At 36.5% G+C, this 23717-nt stretch overlaps 1 protein-coding gene across 5 annotated transcripts in view; it reads right to left on the bottom strand.

Annotated features, from left to right (window-relative positions):
- Window positions 1-23717, bottom strand: part of EDA (ectodysplasin A) — a 428098-nt gene that overhangs the window by 159695 nt on the left and 244686 nt on the right. The window lies entirely within an intron of this gene.

The raw sequence follows: 23717 nt of genomic DNA, 5'->3' as shown, positions 1-23717 counted from the left end.
ACATTGCAAGATGGTTCCACTTCTAGTAATGGCCAACTAAACTCCCATCAAACCAAACCCTCTTGCAGATAGTAACTATACACTATGGATAAAATAGGGAGAAAAAAAACTACCTGAAGGTACTGGAAAATAAACAAAAGCAGGCAGATGGCATTTATGGAGAGACCTGATATTTAAAAGGAGTGAAACTGAGTGAATTTCCCAGTTTAAAAAATGGCTTTAAGCACCTCATGGGATGCCTTAAACTCAGATAGAGATCTGTAATCTCACTCTCTTGAAGAACTAGAGGACAGAGCTCAAGGGCAACCACAGGCATGGGGAAAGTGAGAGGAAATCCTGGAACGGAGAAAGCCAGAGGAGTATCTCAAATTATATTATTTATTTCTGAATCTCTGGCTGACCCCTGAGTTGTACATGTGCAGGGTAGGCTACACGAAGCCCAGCTAAACCTTAAAGTACTGAAGTTAGAATTGAACTGCCTCCTACTGCAGAGAAGATAGACTTTACAGTTTAAGTTTACCAGAGTTAAATGCTTACTTAAAAAAATAATACTCTTTGGGGGAAAATAACAGAACCCAGAGCATCTATAACATAAAGTTCTATAATATCCAATATACAATCTAAAATTATTTAATGTTAAAAAAACTGGAAAACATGATCCATTCTCAAGAGAAAAGACAATCAACAGAGACCAACTCTGAAATAATACATGCATTTGAAATCAGACAAGATTTTTTTAGTGATTCATCACTTATATATAACACCCAGTGCTCATGATAACAAGTGCCCTCCTTAATACCCATTACCCATTTAACCCATCCCCCACCCAACTCACTCTATCAACCCTCAGTTTGTTCTCTATTGTTAAGAGTCTCTTATGGTTTGCTTTCCTAACTCTCTCTTTTTTCCCCTGTTCCCTTATGCTTATCTGTTTTCTTCCTTCCTTCCCTCCTTCCTTCTTCTTTCTTTCTTTTCTTTTCTTTTCTTTCTTTCTTTCAGATTTTATTTGTCAGAGAGAGAGAGAGAGAGAGAGAGAGGGCACAAGCAGGGAGAGTGGCAGTCAGAGAAGCAGGCTCTCTGCCGAGCAAGGAGCCCGATGACAGACTTGATCCCCGGACCCTGAGATCACGACCTGAGCCAAAGGCAGACACTTAACCGACTGAGCCACCAAGGCATCCCTGTTCACTTGTTTTCTGTCTTAAATTCCACATATGAGTGAAATCATATGGCATTTGTCTTTCTCTGACTATTTTACTTAGCATAATACACTCTAGTTCCATCCACATGGTTGCAAATGGTGAGATTCCATTCTTTTTGATGGCTGAGTAATATTTCATTGAATACATACCACAGTTTCTTTATCCATTCATCAGTTGGTGGGTGTTTGGGCTCTTTCCATAGTTTGGCTATTGTTGATAATGCTGTTATAAACGTTGGGGGCACATGTATACCTTCAAATCTGTATTTCTGTATCTTTTGGGTAAATACCTAGTAGTGCAATTGCTGGGTCAAAGGGTAGTTCTATTTTTAACTTTTCAAGGAACTTCCATACTGTTTTCCAGAATGGTTGCACCACTTTGCATTCCCACCAATGGTGTAAGAGGTTTCCCTTTTCTCCACATCCTCACCAACATCTGTTGTTTCCTGGGTTGTTAATTTTAGTCATTCTGACAGGTGTGAGGTGGTATCTCGTTGTGGTTTTGATTTGTGTTTCCCTGGTGCTGAGTGATGTTGCACAACTTTTCATGTGCTTGTTAGCCATCTGTATGTCTTTTTTAGAAAAATGGAAATCAGATAAGATTTTAAAGCAGCTATTGTAACTATGCTCTGGGATACAAAGGAAAATATAATTGTTATGAATGAAAATATAAGAAATCTCAACAAAGAAATAGTAACTATAAAAAAGAACCAAATGAAAATTTCAAAACAGAAATAGACAATATCTGAAATAAAAATTCACTCTCTGGACTTAACAGTAGCAGTCCATGGAAATGACAAAATAGTTGGGGAACTTGATAATAGACTCATAGAAATGGTCTAAATTGAATAATGCAGAGAAAAAAAGATTGGAGAAAATAAGCAGAACCTCAGAGACCTGTGAGACATCAAATGGTCTAATATATATGTAATTAGAATCCTAGAAGGAAGGGAGAGAGAAAATGAGGCAGAAAAATATTTGAAGAAATGGTTAAACTTTCCCCAAATTTGGTCAAAGATACAAATTTATAGATTCAGATATTAAGGAAGTACAGTAAACTCCTAGCAGGATTCATTAACACACACACACACACACACACACACACACACACACACACACTACCTACCTAGGCACTTCACAGACGATGGGCTGAAAACCAAATTAAAGCCTGTGAGTAATGCCATCTACTTCACTTGTTATTTCTTATTTTTAAAAACTTTTTACTTAAATGCAATTTAATTAACATATAGTATATTATTAGCTTCATGGGTAGAATTTAGTGATTCATCAGTTGCATATAACATGCAGTACTCATTCCATCAAGTGCCCTCCTTAATGCCCATCACCCAATTATCCCACCCCCCCACCCACCTCCCTTCAGTTTGTTTCCTATAGTTAAGAGTCTCTTATGGTTTGTCTCCCTCTCTGTTTCTATCTTACTTTATTTTTCCTTCCCTTCCCCTTTGTTCATCAGCTTTGTTTCTTAAATTCCACATGAGTGAAATCATATATTTGTCTTTCTCTGACTTATTTCGACAAGCATTTTTTAAAAGGAACAAATATAATGGGTATAAAACTGCTTACCACATAGGTAATTACTAGAATACAGCTCAATAATTGTTATTCACTTAAAAGAGACGTAGAACAATACTAAACATCTGTGCCAGAAAAAAGACATACTACTTTACCCAAGGTTTGCGAATTCATTATCATTATTCTAAGAAATTATGTAGACTGGAGATAGAAATGCTTGGACTATAGCCTTAATCTTTTCAGGCGACACCCTAACTTAGAAAACAGTGCTTGATACATATATAAAACAGAATATTTCACTGAATAAATAGTGGAAACAGCAATATACTACTTCTACAAAATAATTATTGATTTAGTTCTTTAAAAATGTGTTTGTGAGAGTTTCTTTTTTCCTCAGGCACATACAGGCACACCTTGGAAATATTGTGGGTTTGGTTCCAGACCACTGCAATAAGGCAAATACCACAATAAAGTGAGTCAAATGAATTTTTGGTTTCTCAGTGTGTATAAAAGTTATGTTTATACTACACTGTAGTCTATTAAGTGTGCAATAGCATTACATCTAAAAAATGTACATACCATAATTTAAAAATACTTAATTGCTAAAAAATGCTAACCATCATTTAGGCTTTTTACAAGTTGTAATCACTGATCACAAATCATCACAACTAAGATGATAATAATAATAATAAAGTTTGGAATATTGTGAGAATTATCAAAATGTGACACAAAGACATGAAGTGAGCAAATGCTATTGGAAAATGGCACCAAAAGACATGCTGATGCAGGGTTGCCACAAAACTTCAATTCGTAAAAAAAATGCAGTATCTGTGGAGCACAATTAAGTGAAGTGCAATAAGAAAAGGTATGCCTGTACATATAAAGGAACAAAAATATCTATAGTTTATTCTGATGGCACAAATAGTCTTTTGTACAAAGTATAAACAAGTAGGGCTCGATTATCACTATGGGTACATTAATAATATAGTATATCTTTAAATGGGTACATGGGAAGGAAAGAAAGGAGGAATGGTATAAGAAAAGGGAAAATAAACATTTGGGGATTAAAGCTTTATAGGTATCTGTGATGAGGCTTTTGGAATTACAAGTTTCCCTTTGAAAATTATGATAGAAACTATTGATGACAGACTTAGTGAAGAGAAGGGACATATGCACCCCAATGTTCATAGCAGCATTGTGTCCACAATAGCTAAATCGTGGAAGGAACCGAGATGCCCTTCAACAGATGACTGGATTAAGAAGTTGTGGTCCATATATACAATGGAATATTACTCAGCTTTCAAAAAGAACGATTTCTCAACATTTGCTGCAACATGGATGGGCACTGGAGGAGATAATGCTAAGTGAAATAAGTCAAGCAGAGAAAGACAATTATCACATGGTTTCTCTCATCTATGGAACATAAGAACTAGGAAGATCGGTAGGAGAAGAAAGGGATAAAGAAAAGGGGGTAATCAGAAGGGGGAATGAAGCATGAGAGACTATGGACTCTGAGAAACAAACTGAGGACTTCAGAGGGGAGGGGGGTGGGGGAATGGGATAGGCTGGTGATGGTAAGGAGGGCACGTATTGCATGGTGCACAGGGTGTTATAGGCAACTAATGAATCGTCGAACTTTACATAAAAAACCAGGGATGTACTGTATGGTGACTAACATAATATATTAAAAAAATATTTTTAAAAAATTACAATAATAAAAAAAAGAAACTATTGATGACAAAAAGAACTGCCAGTATGGACAGACAGTATCATAGAATCTCAGAGTTGAAGGGACTTTAGAACTCATCTTGTCTAAATTTTCTTCCAACTAAAGAATTATCTGAATAGTTCAAAAGATGGTCATCTAGTTCCTGCTTGAATTCCTCTACTGATAGGGAATTCACTACCTTAGTACACAGACCACTGCAATGTTAAACAGCTAAAGTTGTTAGAAAATTTGTCTTGAACAAAGCTAAAATCTTCCTTCCTATATTTCCTCCACCTGGCCTCAATTCTTCCCTCATCCTTCTCATTTCTCCTATGTATGCCAGTTTTTCAAATATTTAAAGACCACTATCATGTCCCACTAAAGTCTCTTATTCTCCAGGCTAAAAATTCCCTTCTGTCATTGAACATGGTTTCCAGCCTCTAAATAAACCTTTCTCCAGATGTAATACATATATTTCTTTATCTTGACAAGGCACAGTTCTATTTTAATGATTTATGTTAATGTTCTACTGTACAGTGATTATGCCCTAAAGTACATTTTTAAAATTTTATTTTTAAATTTAAAATAAATTTAAGTTTAAATTTAATTTAAATTTAATTTTAAATTTTAATTTTAAATTTAAATTCAATTAGCCATCATTAGTTTTTGATGTGATGTTCAACGATTCATTAATTGCATATAACACCCACTGCTCAGCACATCACGTGCCCTCCTTAGTGCCCATCACCCAGTTACCCCATCCCCCCATGCACCTCCCTTTCTGCAACCCTGTTTATTTCCTGGAGTTAAGAATCTCTTATGGTTTGTCTCCCTCTTGATTTCTTCCTATTCAATTTTTCCCTCCCCGTCCCTATGATCCTTTGTACTATTCCTTATATTCCACATACAAGTGAAACCATATGATAATTGTCTTTCTCTGTCTTATTTCACTTAGCATAATACAAGATGTAAATGGCAGGTATTCACCCTTTCTGATGCCTGAGTAATATTCCATAGTATATATGAACCACATCTTCTTTATCCATTCATCTTTTTAAAAAGATTTTTATTTATTTATTTGACAGAGAGAGAGAGAAAGGAGAGAGTAAGCACAAGCAGGGGGAGTGGGAGAGGGAGAAGTAGGGAGCCTGATGTGGGGCTCAATCCCAGGACCCTGGGATCACGACCTGAGCCGAAGGCAGAGACTTAAACAACTGAGCCAACCAGGTACCCCTTTATTCATTCATTTGTTGAAGGACATCTTGGCTTCTTCCACAGTTTGGCTATATTTTTGAAGTATGGTACCGAGCCTTGGTTAGTACCAAACAAGCCAGTGAAAAAAATATGGCAACTTTGATTTTAATCTTGTTGGCTATAATTCAAGCTTTTCTTAATCTTCTGAGTTTTGATTTTGTCATGCATATATTAGCTATTGTTTCTAGCTTTGTATGATCAAAAAATTTAATATATACACCTTCAATATCTTTTCCAAGTTATTGATAAAAATATTGAATAGGGTAGAGCTCCATGGTAAATCATTACATAACTTGCTCAAGGTCGAAATAAATATACAGAGTTCATTTAACTATAAATCCCCCTAATTGCTATCAAACTTCTCTTATTTCTTCTTTTCCACAAGGGTAACACAAGATACAGTGTTAATTGTCTACTAGATCCAAATTTTATGATTTCTTTCCCTTAATGTCTAATTTAGTAATTCTATAAAAATGACACATAAATATTCTTTTCTTAGTGACTCATTCTTAGAGAACCTTGGAGGTCTTGATGACCATGATTTTCTTTTTTTCTTTTTTCTTTATTTTCTTTATTATGTTCAGTTAGCCAACATATAGTACATCATTAGTTTTTGATGTAGTGTTCAATGATTCATTAGTTGTGTACAACACCCAGTGCCTTATTTTCTTTAAATGAATACTTATAAACTATTTGATTGAAAATTTATTTTAGAATTATGCTGGGAGTAATTGTTAAATTTACAGATCCATAGTCTTAGTAAATCATCCTCCCTGACACACACATTTTTAAGAAAATCAGGGCATTTGTTCATTTTCAGTTTTATGGAACCTCTGCTTTATGATGTCTCAAAAACCGGTAACAGTAGTTTTGTGATTACTTCTGCAGCTTTTTCTCAGTGCTTTTAGATCCAATTCTCTTGGGCCTGTAGATTTAGGCTACCCAAAGGGAATAGATATATCTCCTCTAATTTTTTCATCTCCCTTGAGCTTCAAATTCCTTCTTAACCATGTTTCATCCACCCTTTTCCATTTGAACGTTATTTCCACTGATGAAAAATCCTGGGCAAATTGTTCTGTCAGCTGTCACTTTTAACAGCATGACCAAGCAGGCTTAGCTCTTCCTTGTTCTTGGCTCTAAATGAAACTAAATATATGCACACATTTAATGGTCCTTAGCACTGTTTTTACAAGGCTCTGGCCTTCATGACATGATTTTAAAAATTATGTCCTTCTCTACAATGTGTGTTTGATTCTATGCTCTTCCAATTATCATGTCAAATCTGACTTATAAAAGAACTTCCTGTGAAGTCTCAGATCAATGATACTGTTTGGGCTAGGGAAGGAAGAATGCTATTTTGGGTGGGGTTTCAAACTACACATTCTTCCCTAGAAATTGTGATACGTGTTTTTCTAGTTTTGAAGTGAGCACTATTATCTCTCATGTCCCTTCTGGTATGTTGGGGCATAAGAAATGTTGAGTATCTGTTTTGGATATTTTCTTCCCTTTTCTATCACTCAGAAATTAGGAGTATTTGATTATGAATATCTCCCATCCTTTAAAAAATGTACTATGTCAGGACAAGTGGGTCATACTTACCTTTCACTTCCCTAATTTTTGAAATATGCTTTTCTAAACCCTGTAATGGATGTGGACCATAAACAGCACTTCCTTCCTTCATTACTACAAACTCTACGATGACACACTCACCTTCTCCCAAGGTTCCTATCACCACTATCTCACCAACCAGCTCTTCTTTCCTGTTCAGAATTATGACCAAAGTAGCAATTCTTTGCTTGAATTTTTCTGCAGCCTGAGAAATGAAAGTGTCATCAAGGCAACAATTTAATCTTTGTCATATACTCACTGAATGCCTTCTATGTTCCAAGCTCTGTGTGGCAATACAGGAATACAGGGAAGACAAGACATTATCTCCAGCTAAAAGTATTTCTTTTCCCTTTACATAAATAGTGTAGAACTCATACTCTAACAATCTGTGTTTTTTTTTTGCCAATAAGCCTGATTTTATGGTGCTGCTGTCAATTTACATTGGTGATTGGGAATACAGACAGCATAACTGTAATATATCCCATCATCCTGGCTCTCAGGAGGGAACAATAGAAAGACATTCCAAAAGCCACAGTATTCTGTGTCACCACTCCCAATTCAAAAGCTTCACAAAATCCAATTCGAATGGCAGATGTGTCAGTGTGATATCCAGAGGAGAGAAGAAGAAGGCAGACACTTGCAAATTTAACTTTAGGAAGTACTTTCACACCATCACCTCAATGTGATATTTTAAAAATTGCTTTAAAAAATGGAGTTACCCTGCTTTTTTGTGTCCTTGTGCTCAAAAGATCCTCCCACTGTTTGCGACTTGGGGTAGCCCTTTTGGGGGGGGGCTAGAAATAAGTTGGCCCTTATGCAAATAAAAGGATAAATATAAATTTGTGCTCTGTAGAAGATCAAGCAGGAGAGACTGACTGCAAGGATGTTTACTGCATGAAATGTTTTGAAACCAGGTAATCTTGAAAAAAAGAAACAGTGTACGATAAATAAAGGAAAGAATGAGTCAGAAATGAAAGAGGATGGTTAGGAGAGAAAGCTGGTGTGAGAAGAGGTCACTTGAAAGTTTCAAGAGTGGGTGATTAGAAAAAAACATTGCCATTAGAAATAGGAAGGTAGTAGGCAGTTGCTGGAGTGTAGTCTATACTCAAAGATAAACAGAGAGCAACAGAGGTCCTTCACCAATAACCAGGTAGAGTTCAGCCAGACGACTCTATCTAGGCTTGTGATAGAGGGAAATACTGGGGCTAGGATAGACTATTGCCTGCTTAATTCAGCTGATAAATACTTATTGAGTACCTTCTATGTACAAAGGATTGTGTTAGGCTATGAGATATACAGATTTATAGCAGTGAATAAAACAGACAGGGTAGTCTTTTCCCTCATGAAGTTTATAGTCTAGTGAAGTCTAGGGGAAAAAAAAAACACTTGGGCTGAGGAGAGTTAGAATGGGTTAACACTGACAGAAAGGCGTAGAGACTCAGTAAAACTGATCAAGGCAAAAACAAGTTTTAACATTTGTATATATAATTTTTTAACTACCATAGTTTATATTCTGGAATTCCTTACATGGTAGCAGTCTCTTAAATTTTCAATGACTAAGTGCTATTTATTGAAAGGGGACTCCAAGAAAAAAATGGTCCAGAATTACAATCATAAAGTCTTAGCCCCAAAAAGGGGATGACGTTAAGCCTAGTGAAATGGCATAAGAAATGACAAATAGAAAAAGTTGGGAGCTTCATATGAAAGTTTCTAAGGACTTTAAAAAAATGTATTTCAGAGGAGGAACCAGACAGCTGAACTTGTAATTGGTTCCATTTCCCAAAAAAGGTTGTTCATGGTATTGTGTAAGTATAGTCTTTTTTTTTTTTTAGAGAAGGGGAGGCACTGAGGGGGAGAGAGAGAAAGAATGTTAACCAGGCTCTACTCCCAGCATGGAGCTCGATCTCTCGACCCTGAGATGATGACCTGAGCTGAAATCAAGAGTTGGGCGCTTAACCAACTGAGCCACCCAGGCACCCCCTGTAAATATAGTCTCAAGTCTTATATTTTGAGTATTTGGGAGAGAGGGTAAAAGCAGGAAAAGATAATGGATAGCTGAAGAATATACCTCGTGCCTAAGCCCATTTCTCCCCAACCATCCTAGCCAGTGCCCCCCTCATCAATCAGTTGGCTGGTCCTTTCATTTAACCTTTGATTATCCTTAACAATGCTAAAGAATGTCCTGCAAAAGGAAGCTTCTTCTGGCAGTTCTGCTTCAAAGCAGAAAAATAAATGTTTAGATTTGTTTTCATCACCACAAAATGTATGTGTGTTAGAGGTGGCAGTGCTGAGGAAGGGAGTGTAAAGAAATTTCAGAAGAGAATATGTGAAAGTCAATATGTAGTATGTTGGTGCTGTTGGTTTTAGCATTGCTATAGACTGGGTTCAGTGTGTAAGCACTTAAACATTTTTTAATGGGAATAACTCAAAGGATATATAATAAAAGAGCAAACATGTAAGCTCAACCAGCACTCCTTTTATTAATAAGTACAAGTTAGAGCATTTATAGGGGACTAGACTAGATGATCTCAGAAGACCTTCTTATCTCTAAAGAGCTTTGAATGTAAGTAGCTTTGTTCAGAGAATTTAAATGGCTAGTTCCACACATGTAAGTAGTATGCCAACAAATTACTCTATTTGGTCCTGGAAGAATACAAACAGGCAAATAGAAATGAAGTAAGACCCTAAGATATTAGAAGCTCACTAAGTCGTTCTTGGTAGCTCATCCTACAATTGTACATTTGTCTGAGTTAAGAGTGACTTAAAATTATTCTTTCACCCAGAATATAATGACCTCAGTCTCTTCCAAAAGAACATAGAAAGCTGATCTTGAAGGTATAACACCTGCTTAAAACTGATTCAGAACAACAAATGATTGCTAGCTCCCAGGGAAGAGATGCCTCCTCAGGAAAAGGGAAATTGCCAAGTTTCTCAGCAGGGTCTTAAGTTACCAGCTCCAGTAATTACTGGATTTTACTCCAAGTTCCTACAATGGTAACTTACTGGGCAAAGTGATGGCTAATATTGACATTCCTTCAGTGTAAAATAAAAATAAACCTAGAAATGTAGATGAAATCCTTTAAAGAAGCAATTAAAACATCAACAGTTGTTAAACTGCCAGATCAAATAACTCTGAATATCAAACAGAATTTTTTTAATGTTATAGCTTTAGAGGAAAAGGAACTCTGTCTTTGCCCCAACATGTAATATTTAAAATTGAGAGCAGCTTGTTGTTTCATTACAGACTGTTCCCCTGTGGTTCAGCATGTGGCTTTGTCTCCAGCAGGAATGAATCAAGGAAAGGGTCAAACAGAACAAAAGCAAAGAGGAAGACAAAGACTCAACAGTGAAACTCCATACTACCTCTTCAGAACACACATGTTGTATGTTCCTGAGGGAAGCCATAAAGCCTGTATCAGCAGAGAGCTTTGCCAATCAGGGAACCTCCAAAACTCCGACTACAGAGAATTTGCTAACTCTCATTTGGCCAGACCCTGTTCCAAGGTAGGGAGATAGAGAAAGAAGAACTGAGTAAAACATGTCAACCATGAATGGGGAAAAGAGAATATGTCTATAACCAGACAACACCATGCATGGATTCTCAATTCTTTATTTGTGATTTCCCAATTCTGAATTCAACTCTGGCAAATACCAGTATTATGTACCACATGGTGGTGGAGTGCACGGTTTTAGAGCTTTTTAACTCCCTGATCAAATAAAAAGCATATCTGATTTTATTTCAATATACACAGTGTTCTATACCTACTATGTGCTAGGTATTGATGGAAGCACTTCTGCCCTACAAAAGGTAGTCCAGAAGGAGAGAGAAGACACATACAAAGAACTGCAGTATAGGGAGAATGTGTGAATACAAGTTAAAAAGATGCTGTAGTATCAGAAAACTTCTCACTTTTTTTTTTCTTTCTGCTGGGATCATGTACACAACCTCAGCCCCCATTCCCTTCTTTTATCATTCACTATGGTTAGTTTACTCCACTTAAGCAATCATATAGTCTCACATGGATTCATATTTCCCCTTTAAGTCATTCTTTCTTCCCCTTTCTCTCACCCAGTTACTTCAAGATAACTGTTCTCTCAGTCTCTTTGTTCTATTTGTGAACTCCAAATAACCATAATTATGGCTGGCAGTTACAAGAGCACTGTTAGTGAGATACCTGTATATCAAGGAAAAGGAAAGCTGTCCCTTTGGAAGTGAAATTAGACATAAAACCTGTGCCATCAACCTCTAATGTCCACTGAAAGTAACCAGAAGTGCTCTTCAGAAACAATCTCCCAAAGCTTCCATCTATGTCAACCTGTAATTAAATCTGCTATTCTCATGCTTTAGCATTCAAAGTGCTACTTCTTATTCAATTATATTTTTTGCTTTAATTACTGGTACTGAGACAGCATTCTTGCACATGATTTATGAACTGCATGTATGGTATTTCAGTCCTATCACAGGTTAAATCCAATTTTGTGGGCTAGCCTGGGATCTTCCCCACCATAGTAACATTGTTTCTACAAGAAAACATACAAATGCCAAACAACTGACTTGCCAAACATGATCTTTTGGAATGAAATCATCTCATAAACTGAGGGTTTGCCTGTGAAACTGTGCATAGAATTCCCTTTAGTGCCTGATGAATGAGATCTAAAAGTTACTTCTAAAGTAACTGTTAAGTAAATCTCATTTTCCAATTGACTTATAGTATAAGACTAGAAAAAATTTCAAACTAGAAGCATTTTTTTTTGGTCCCTAAATATAATGATATCACACAGTATAGGCTGGAAACTATAGCATCACAGCATAAGCAGCAGAGAGAAAAGAGGATGCCTGGAAAATTATTATTTCTTACTCTTGTTAAAATAGTTTTTCTAGGTTTCATAATTTCACTTGGAACTACTCAGCAATAGAACCAGATCTCCAGTGAATGCTTATTTTACCACACCACACTGATTGACCAAAAATAGCTTTTATATGACAAATACATTCCTACTGAAGAACTACCATGACAACCAAACCACTGGCTTGTGTGATTAGACTATAGAGGACTGATGAATTACATATGCCATATACAATACACAACTGCCACAGTTCATGGGTTTGCGTTTGCAGCCAATATGTTAGGAATGAGGCAAGTGGGAGTTCTATGCATCGAGCATTGGGCTAAGCATGTTAAATGGATTAACTCATTTAACAGTCATAGCGACTTTTCTTGTGTGACTAGCATTTTATATATGAGGAAACGGAAGCACAGAGTACCAAGGTAACTTGCCCAAGGTCACACAGTTAGTCAGTGCTGGAGTCTGGATTTGAATCCAGGCAGTCTGCATTCAATGGAGATCTTAAGCACCATGTTATGTGATAATGCTGTTGCTGATGATGACAAGGATAATAATAAAAGTAATAATGGCAACAAACACTAATATATCATTGAATATTCGAGGCACTGCTCCAAGTACCTTCCATATGACAACCCATTTAATCCTCACAACAACCCTATGAGGTAGATATCATTATTCCCATTTTTCAGATGTGGAAATTTTGACACAGAGAGTCTTAATAACTTGCGGTCACACCACTAAGAATGAAATGATCTGTGATTCAAATCCAGGTAGTCTGGCTCCATTATAACACACTGCCTCTGTAACAAAGATAGGTGGGGTGTAACAGGCAAAAGCAGTAGGCTAGGAGTTCAGAAAAACAATTCAGGCCCAACTATTTCTTAGCTCTGAAATCTTGCAAGACGTGTTACCTCTCTCTTTTTTTCTTCATAGTTATTTTTTTTTTATTTTTAAATTTGAGTATAGTTGACATATTTTACATTAGTTTCAGGTGTACAACTTAGTGATTTGACAAATTTATACATTATGCTGTTTACCACAACATAGCATTTGTCCCATTACATCACTATTACAAAATCATTCACTGCAGTTCTTACGCTGTGCCTTTGATTCCGAAGACTTATTCATTTCATAACTGGAAGCTCCTTCACCCATTTTGCTCAACCCCTTACCCTTCTCCCCTCTGGCAACTATCAGTTTGTTTTCTGTATTTATAGGCCTGATTTTGCTTTTTGTTTATTCATTTTTTTTTTAAAGATTCCACTTAGGAGTAGATTCTATGGTATTTGTCTTTCTCAGTCTGACATTTCATTTAGCATAATTCCTTCTAGGTCCCTCCATGTTGTCTCAAATGGCATGATCTCATCCTTTTTATGGCTGTGTAATATTCCATATTATATATATATATATATATATATATATATATATATATATATATATACATACACATACACACACACATATACATACACCACATTTTCCTTATCCATGCCTCTATTGATGGAAACTTAGGTTGCTTCCATACCCTGGCCACTGTAAATAAAGCTGCAATAAACATAAGGGTGCATATATCCTTTCAAATTAGTGTTTTCATTTTCTTTGGGTAAATACCTAGTAGTGGAATTATTGGGATTTGTATTCTATTTTTAATTTTTTGAGGAACCTCCATACTGTTTTCCACAGTGGCTGCACCAATTTACATTCCCACCAATGATATGTTATCTCTCTTAGACTCACTTTATCTATAAAATAGATAACAATTTTAAACTCATAGGGATAAGCCTAAGGATTGAATAGGAGTGTATGTGAAAGTACTTTGGAGAATGTAAAGTGCTGTGTAATTACAAGGAATTAAAAGAGAGTGGATAAAAACAGTTAAGAAATTTTATGTGTAATAATTGGAATATACAGTACTCAGGAATTATGACCTCCCTCCCATTTGCAACATGGTCTTTTAGAATTTAGATTATGCTACTAGGAATAGTGTATTTCCGATAATGTCTCAGGCAGACCTGAGGTCTGCAGTTAGGCTAAGTACAGTTTGTTATTAAACCATCAAAGACTGCTGCAAATGGCAACCTGTAGCAATGGTAAAGCAATTACTGGTTGCTGTTATTAACATGGACCATTGGATAAGACATTGCAGCAATTCTAGCCCACTATATGTACTTGCATTGTGTGTCTCTCACAGAACTAGTTCAATCGCTTGTGATGAGCAGTAGTGCTGGAAATGGATACAAGTGGTTCTCAAATATCTCCCTTCAATACATTCTTCTGTGTCTTATTGGATGGCATGATCTCATAAATGAGCCATCCACTAGAACTAAACAGTTCTATCCCCACACTGTAGCTCTTCTTCAGGACTGTACTTTATAATAGAGGAAAACACTTAAAAATCACAGTAAGAGTGGCAGCCACCAAATTACAGGGGTGCAAATGTCTGCTGAAAGCCTAAGTAACTGCAAAAGAAGAAATCAGTAGAACTCTGTCTCTACTAGAGCTTGGCTCCAGATACATCACACAACATAGTGGCACTTGCTATTCTGACCGCTGAGAACAGGAATGGGAAAAAGCTGATGGCTCCCACTAATCATCACTATGTGAAGGACAATTATTCAGTAGGTACAGCAACCAGAGCAGTTCTAATTTTATTTTTTTCCATAAAAAGTATTTAAGGATATAACAATACTTGTTTATATTTTATATATTCAAGAATTTTTATATAAATATATTCATAAATCAGGAAGAAATTCTTTCATAGTAAGTTAGAACATTTTTTAGAAGGTGGGAAATTTTTGTTCAAATGAAATATTAAACAGGGTGCCTGGATGGCTCAGTCAGTTAAGTGTCTGCCTTCAGTTCAGGTCATGATCCCAGAGTCCCGGGTTCAAGCCCCACATTGGGCTCCCTGCACAGTGGAGAGCCTGCCTCTCTTCATGCTCTCTCTCAAATAAATAAATAAATAAATAAACAAATAAATCTTAAAAAAAATATTAAACAGAACCGAAATTTTTAAAATATAAAAAGTAGAACTTTATGTTACACGTTTTTTGTCTGTTTTTGTTTTTTTTTAAATTTAAATTCAACTAGCCAACATATAGTTCATCATTAGTTTTGTAGTGTTCAATGATTCATTAGTTGCATATAACACCCAGTGCTCACATTTTAAAATTATATATATGTGTGTGTATATGTGTGTGTGTGTGTGTGTGTGTGTGTGTGTGCGCATGTGTATGAACTACAATAATATATTGGAACTTCCAGCTGAAACGACTTGAGTAGGGGGAGAACTAGAGCCATGTAGCCAAACCCCACCTACCGAATTAGGAATTTCTAGAATACAGTTTGAAAAAGAAATCACTGCTTTATTATCTCATGTTGTCCATATTGTTTATTAAATAATATGATTCTGTACTTTTGTTCACCTTCATATTCACAACTAGTCTGAGATAATGCCAGTCAAATTCAATCTATGTCCCTATCTCCTGGAGAGTCAACATCATTAAGACTGTGGTACCGTACAGATCTGCTTGACAAAGATGGATTTAATTGCCTTTTATACTTCATTGGCAAAGGCACGTATAATATTTTAGTTATTCTCAGTGTTTTGGTCTGTACTTAATTAAGTGGGCAACAGGATGAACCTCTGACACATTGCACTAGAGGCAGTATGGAAAGAATCCCTGTCCCTCACATGTCTCCACAGAGGATGACTTAACTATGTGGATCCCTTATTGATCAGGATGGTAATAGAGGGGCAGCATGGGGTCTACATTACCCAAATAGGCTCATTTGAAGAATGGCTTATTGTCATTAAACACCTATCTCTCAAGAAGCAAATGACTGGAGAGTTAGAGAAAGTGTTCCCTGGTCTACTGAGGTAACTAGCTGACTGTTGAGAACAAATAGCTTCTGCCAGTAGTTTAAGCAAAACCCTCAAGGATTAAATGGAGGAGTAGACTTAGTTTTAATAAATCTTTTAAATGTTCAGTTCCTGTACTTTATAACTCAAAATTTCTTCTTTTATTCTTGTGATATTTCACTCTAAAAAGGCAGAGTGATGATTTACAAGTAAAGAAAAGGCACATTTGCTTTCAGAATTTTCTTTCCTTTCAGGTTCCAAGCTTTGCGCTTAAATACCTCTGGCTAAAGAAGAACAATCAGGCAGTTTTTACAACACCGGTTCAATATTGGTATTTACGGTCTTGGGATGAGTGGATGGGAGAGTGGATGGAGAGGATGGGTGTATATCAAGGTTTCTAGGAGGCTTGACTTCCTACTGTAAGGAAAGAAGATGGGCAAAAGGAAGGGGAGAAGCACAGGTTTGTGCTAAGTTTCATTCTCCACATCAGATCACAAGAAGGTAAAAAAAAAAAAAAAGGCTGAGGTTCCTTTGATTTTAGTCCTTTACCTATCCAGGCAAGGACAAGTTCATTTACCTTAGAAAAAAATCCTGTTATTTTAAAGCAAGAATTAAAAATGTATGTGTAAAATGGAAAGTGATAAGAAATTAAGCAAAAGGAATCCAGATCAGCAAAGAAGAAGTCAAACTGTCTCTCTTCACAGACGACATGATACTCTATACGGAAAACCCAAAAGAATCCACTCCCAAACTATTAGAAGTTATAGAGCAATTCAGTAATGTGGCGGGATACAAAATCAGTGCTCAGAAATCAGTTGCATTACTATACACGAACAATGAGACTGAAGACAGAGAAATTAGGAAATCCATCCCATTTACAATAGCACCAAAATCATACGTTACCTTGGAATTAACTTAACCAGAGACGTAAAGGACCTATATTCTAGAAACTACAAATCACTCTTGAAAGACATTGAAGAAGACACAAAAAGATGGGAAAAAATTCCATGCTCATGCATCGGAAGAATTAACATAGTTAAAATGTCCATGCTACCCAGAGCAATCTACACTTTTAATGCTATCCCAATCAAAATACCCATGACATTTTACAAAGAACTGGAACAAATAGTCTTTAAATTTGTATGGAAACAGAAAAGGCCCCGAATCGCCAAGGAACTGTTGAAAAGGAAAAACAAAGCTGGGGGCATCACAATGCCAGATTTCAAGCTGTACTACAAACTGTGATCACAAAGACAGCATGGTACTGGCACAAAAACAGACACATAGACCAATGGAACACAATAGAGAACCCAGAAATGGACCCTTGGCTCTTTGGGCAACTAATCTTTGATAAAGCAGGAAAAAAAATCCAGTGGAAAAAAGACAGTGTCTTCAATAAATGGTGCTGGGAAAATTGGACAGCTACATGCAAAAGAATGAAACTTGACCACTCTCTCACACCATACACAAAGATAAACTCCAAATGGATGAAAGACCTCGATGTGAGACAGGAATCCATCAAAATCCTAGAGGAGAACATAGGCAGCAACCTCTACGACATCGGCCACAGCAACCTTTTTCATGAAACATCTCCAAAGGCAAGAGAAACAAAAGAATAAATGAACTTGTGGGACTTCATCAAGATCAAAAGCTTCTGCACAGCCAAGGAAACAGTCAAAAAAACTAAGAGGCAGCCCATGGAATGGGAGAATATATTCACAAATGATGCTACAGATAAAAGACTGGTATCCAAGATCTACAAAGAACTTCTGAAACTCAATACGTGAGAAACAAACAAATCATAAAATGGGCAGAAGATATGAACAGACACTTTTCCAGTGATGACATACAAATGGCTAACAGACACATGAAAAAATGTTCAAAATCATTAGCCATCAGGGAAATTCAAATCAAAATCACATTGAGATACCACCTTACGCCAGTTAGAATGGCAAAAATTGACAAGGAAAGAAACAACAATTGCTGGAGAGGATGTGGAGAAAGGGGATCCCTCCTACATTGTTGGTGGGAATGCAAGTTGGTACAGCCACTCTGGAAAACAGTGTGGAGATCCCTTCAAAAGTTAAAAATTGAGCTACCCTATGACCCAGCCATTGCACTACTGGGTATTTACCCCAAAGATACAGTTGTAGTGAAGAGAAGGGCCATATGCACCCCAATGTTCATAGCAGCATTGTCCACAATAGCTAAATTGTGGAAGGAGCCGAGATGCCCTTCAACAGATGACTGGATTAAGAAGTTGTGGTCCATATATACAATGGAATATTACTCAGCTATCAGAAAGAACGAATTCTCAACATTTGCTGCAACATGGACGGCACTGGAGGAGATAATGCTAAGTGAAATAAGTCAAGCAGAGAAAGACAAATTATCATATGATTTCTCTCATCTATGGAACATAAGAACTAGGAAGATCGGTAGGGGAAGAAAGGGATAAAGAAAGGGGGGGTAATCAGAAGGGGGAATGAAGCATGAGAGACTATGGACTCTGAGAAACAAACCGAGGGCTTCAGAGGGGAGGGGGAATGGGATAGGCCGGTGATGGGTAGTGAGGAGGGCATGTATTGCACGGTGCACTGGGTGTTATACGCAACTAATGAATCATCGAACTTTACATCAAAAACCAGGGATGTACTGTTGTTGACTAACATAATATAATAAAAAACATTAAAAAAAGAAAACTGAAAACAGAAAAGCAAAAAAAAAAAAAATTAAGCAAAAAGTCCCTTAATTTTTTTTTAAATTGTGAACTGTAGAGAGGAGTAGATATAGGAAAATAAAAACAAATATAGTTTTAAACATAGCTTTTTTCCTGCCAAATCTATCCTGAATAGTCGGAGGGAGAGAGGGAGAGAGGAAGAGAGGAGGAGTGGGGGAGAGAGGGAGAGAGACATTAAAGATATGAATAAATCAAATGAACAAAAGTAGCAACATGGTATTGTAGAAAGGGCATGGAACTTGGAGCCAGGAGACCTGATTTCTAATCTTGTTTCTGCCACTAACTCCACGTGGCTTGCCTTAGGCAAGTGTCCTAACCTCCCTGTGCCTGTCTCTATCCTCTGCAAAGTGAGGGGATTGTACTAGTTTCTAAAGTTCCTTCTAACTCTAATATTTCAAAATGTGTGAAATCATATGGTACATGTTATGTTGTGTCCTCCCCCCACCCTGAATTCATATGTTGAAGTCCTAATACCCAGTACCCTGGAATGTGACTCGATTTGGAGATAGAGCCTTTCAAGAGGTAATAAAGTCAAAATGAGGTCATAATTCAATATGACTGCTGTCCTTATAAAAAGAGGAGATTAAAACACAGAGAGAGATACCTGGAATGCATGTATTCAGAGAAAAGATTGTGTGAAATGGCAGCAAGAAGAGGCCATCTCTAAGCCAAGGCAAGAAATCTCAAACAAAGTCAACCCAACCAATACGTTGATCTCAGACTTCTAGCCTCTGAAACTATGAGAAAAGAAATCTCTGTTGTTTTAGCAATCCAGTTTGTTGTATCTTGTAGGCAGCCATAGCAAACTAATACAGTGCATCATTTGAATGAAAACTCAAGTAATTTATTCCAAAGGGTATAAGTTTTTACATCTAAGCTAATAAATTGTACTTAGGGTGATTTTGCTGAAGATTCAAATTTCCTGGCTCCTAATTTCAGAACTTGTAGACTTCCCAGACTAGCTACAGAACAAATGATAATTGCCATTGTGAAAAGTTGTAGCCTGCAAAGTTAAGTGTCAAGGGAGTTGAAACCTTAGAACACCATAAAGAGAAACCAGGGTGTGAAGAGTTTATCAGAACAAAATTTATATAAGACAAGATTTTTTATTTTTACTTTTACCTAATTTATAATCAAAATGGCTTATTTTTTGGTTTCAGGATGGTGTTAATGTGTCCAAAATCAGGGTTTGATATCCTGATCTGTCAGTTGGCTTGTTCTTCAATGGCTATAGACTGGAACAAGAGGATGATAATAGGGTGTGTGAATCAGTGTGTATTATTTAGGTCAGGGAATGCTACAAAGAAAGGGTGGGGGAGGATGGCTATGCATAATTCAGTACAAATCCATCTTCACCACTGAAAACTAAATGTTAAAGTAACCCCAACAAAATAGGGGTGATAATGGAATAGGGGTTCTCTGCTGGAAGCTATTTTTACTGACAAAAATTTTTACTGACTACTTATCTGGACAATTGGATCTCAAAGTGGTTGACTAACCACATTCAGAATAATTCTGCAAAAACAGAATCCCACAAAGTTGAAGCTAAAGGGGACCTTAGAAGTCATCTGGTTCATTTTCCTTATTTTACAATGGCAAATTGAAGCCTAGGTAGAAGAGAACAGCCCAAGGTCATATAACAAGTTAGTAGCAGAGCTGGAATCTGAACCTAAAAAAATATTTTCTTCAGACAGACAGCTTTAAATTAACATGTAAATGGTTTTCTTCTTTTCTCCTTCTTCTTTTTCTTTACTAATTTTTACTGTTTTTATATAAAGTAACAGAAACTTCCAAAGGGACTATGACTTTTAAAAGTCTCCATTAGCCAAAATAACATACAAAATTGCAAAGCAACAGAGCTGGAGGCAACTTATTATTTGTTTATTCTCTATTTTGTTTGGAACATAAACTGATCAGAAGTGAAAAAAGCTACCTAAGATGGTGCTTTGAAAGGAGACTCATTTGGAGGTCAGAAGACTAGGTTTTTGAATTGATTCTGTGTCACAAACTAATTGTATGATTTTCGACAAGTAACCCATCTTGGATTCAGTTTTCCTACCTATAAAACAAGACTGTGGTGGTTTGAATAGCGGCCATCAAAAAGGTATGCTCAGGGGCGCCTGGGTGGCTCAGTCGTTAAGCGCCTGCAGCTCAGGGCGTGATCCTGGCATTCTGGGATCGAGCCCCACATCAGGCTCCTCCGCTAGGAGCCTGCTTCTTCCTCTCCCGCTCCCCCTGCTTGTGTTCCCTCTCTCGCTGGCTGTCTCTCTCTGTCAAATAAATAAATAAAATCTTAAAAAAAAAAGGTATGCCCAAGTCCTAACCCCTGGAACAAGTGAATGTGGCCTTATTTGGAAAAAGGGTCTTTACAGATCACCTTGGATTTAGGGTGGGCCTCAAATCTAATGACAGACATCCTTCAAGAAAAAGGTGGAGAGAGATTTGACACAAATAAGAAGGTGACACGAAGGCAGAGGCAACAACTGGATTCATGGATCTATAAACCAGAATGTCAAGAATTGCCTACATCAACTAGAAGCTAGGAGAAAGGCATGGAACTCAGAGCTTCCAGAAGGAACTAAATCTTCCAACATCTTGATTTAGACTTCTGGCCTCCTAAAGTATGAGAGAACAAACTTTTGTTGTTCTAAATAACCAAAATTGTGGTAATTTGTAATAACAGTCTCAAGAAACTAACACAGTGAGTGAGTATGGGATCAGGTATGATGGTCCAGACAGGTAACATAAATGAAAGAAATAGGTTGCTACATGAAACACAAGTGAAAGGGCAATTATTAATAAAAATGAAACAAGTATATTGGTGTCAGAGAGAAAAAGTGAATGACTCTTCAGTTCCAGCCTATCATCACCTTATGGGAATGTAGGCCCAGTATTGCCAGAGGTTCTGGATTTCAAGAGAAGTTTGAAGTTCAATCTTTTCTTTGAAATCTCTCCATTTAAAAATGAGGAAAAATTGGGGCGCCTGGGTAGTGCAGTCGTTGAGCGTCTGCTTTCGGCTCAGGGAGTGATCCTGGCATTCCGGGATTGAGCCCCACATCGGGCTCCTCCGCTGGGAGCCTGCTTCTTCCTCTCCCACTCCCCCTGCTTGTGTTCCCTCTCTCACTGGCTGTCTCTCTCTGTTAAATAAATAAATAAATAAAAATCTTTAAAAAATTGAGGAAAAATAATTTTATTTTTAAAATACTACGTGTCAAAAAAACCCTAAGTTTGAGAACTAAATATTAGATAATCTCTAATGTTCCTACTGCTCTGGTTGTCTATGTTTCAATTGGTTCATCCTAGCATTGTAATATGTTATTAGAACTGGAAGATTATTTTTTTTGGTCCTTAGCATTGTGTGGTCACAGCATATGTGTGACATTTTTTTTTAGTTCACGTCTAAAGAAGAAGCATGGCAAACACTTCTTTTCTAGGATTATTTAAAATTGAGAAGTCAGAAACTTTTCCTATTAAAATAAATCCCAGGAAGTGTGGTCTCTATCTTCATCATTTCCATTTACTGGGTGTGGAAATGAATCTGAAGGACCATGTACTATTAGTTCACAACTGGCAAAAGACATTTACACTTGAACCTATCCTGTTTAGCAGAAAAGGCATTAAAAAATTCAGTTAACTTTCTTCTTATTATTATTTGCAAATATTTATCCAAGAAACATATATGTGGCTTATATTTGCAAGTGGTGAAGTTAAACATTTTCTGAAAGTGTTGTATGTACTCTCTAATACTTTGTAGTGAAACAGTATCTTACGAAGTTCATTATCATATTATACATATTATACATATTATACATATTATACAAGCTTAAAGCTGAGCTTCTAAAGACCACCACATAAGAATTTTTCTCCCCTGTTCTTTTCTAACAACCCATACACCTTTTGCACTCACTTTGAATTAAAAAAAAAATGAAGAGGATGCCAAGACAAGTCAATGAGAAAATGATAGTCTTTTCAACAAAAGGTACTGGGACAAACGAATATCCACATGGAAAAGAATGAAGTTGGACTGCTATGTCATACCATAAACAAAAATTAACTCAAAGAAGATCATAGAGACCTAAATGAAAAAGCTAAATTATAAAACTGCTAGCAGAAAACAGAAATAAATCTTCATACCCTTGGGCTAGGCAATGGATTTTTAGATACAATACCAAAAGCAAAGGCAACAACGACAAAGATAAATAAATTCAACTTCATCAGAAGGAAATTTTTGTCTTTAAAATCACCATAAGAAAGTAAAATGAATACCCACAGAATGGGAAAAAAATTAGTCATATATTTGAAAAGAGACTTGTTTCCAAATTACATAAATAACTCCTACTAATCAATAATAAAAATACAAAAAATTAAAAACTGTACAAAGGATTTGAGTAGATGTTTCTCTAAGGAATATATTTAAACAGCCAATTAAAGCACATGAAAAGATGCTGAACATCACGAATCACTAGATAAATGCAAAACAAAACTACAATGAGATTCTACTTTACACCCATTAGGATGACTATTATTAAAACAAGGTAAGACAAAAAAAATGTTGATGAAGATGTGGAGAAATTGGAACCCTTGCGTATTACTGGTGGGGATGTAAAATAGTGCAGCTTCTGTAGAAAATGGTATGTATAGAATTATATGATCCTGCAATCCCAACTTCTGGGTATAAGTCCAAAAGTATCGAAAGCAGAAACTTGATTAGATATTACTTCACTTGTGTTTATGTCAATATTATTCATAATAGCCAGAAGGTAAAAGCAACCCAAGTAGATGTTAAACAAAATGTGACATGCACATACAATGGAATATTATTCAGCCTTAAGATGGAAGGATATTCTGGTACATGCTATGTTGATGAACCTTAAAGACATTATGCTAAGTAAAATAAACCAGTCACAAAAGCACAAATATTGTAGGATTCTATTTACATGAGAAACTAAGAGAGCCAATTATATGT

This window comes from Ursus arctos, chromosome X (assembly GCF_023065955.2).
Source record: "Ursus arctos isolate Adak ecotype North America chromosome X, UrsArc2.0, whole genome shotgun sequence".
Taxonomy (NCBI): domain Eukaryota; kingdom Metazoa; phylum Chordata; class Mammalia; order Carnivora; family Ursidae; genus Ursus; species Ursus arctos.
The sequence above is the reverse complement of the archived record's forward strand: the minus strand, read 5'-3'. Positions and strand labels throughout refer to the sequence as shown.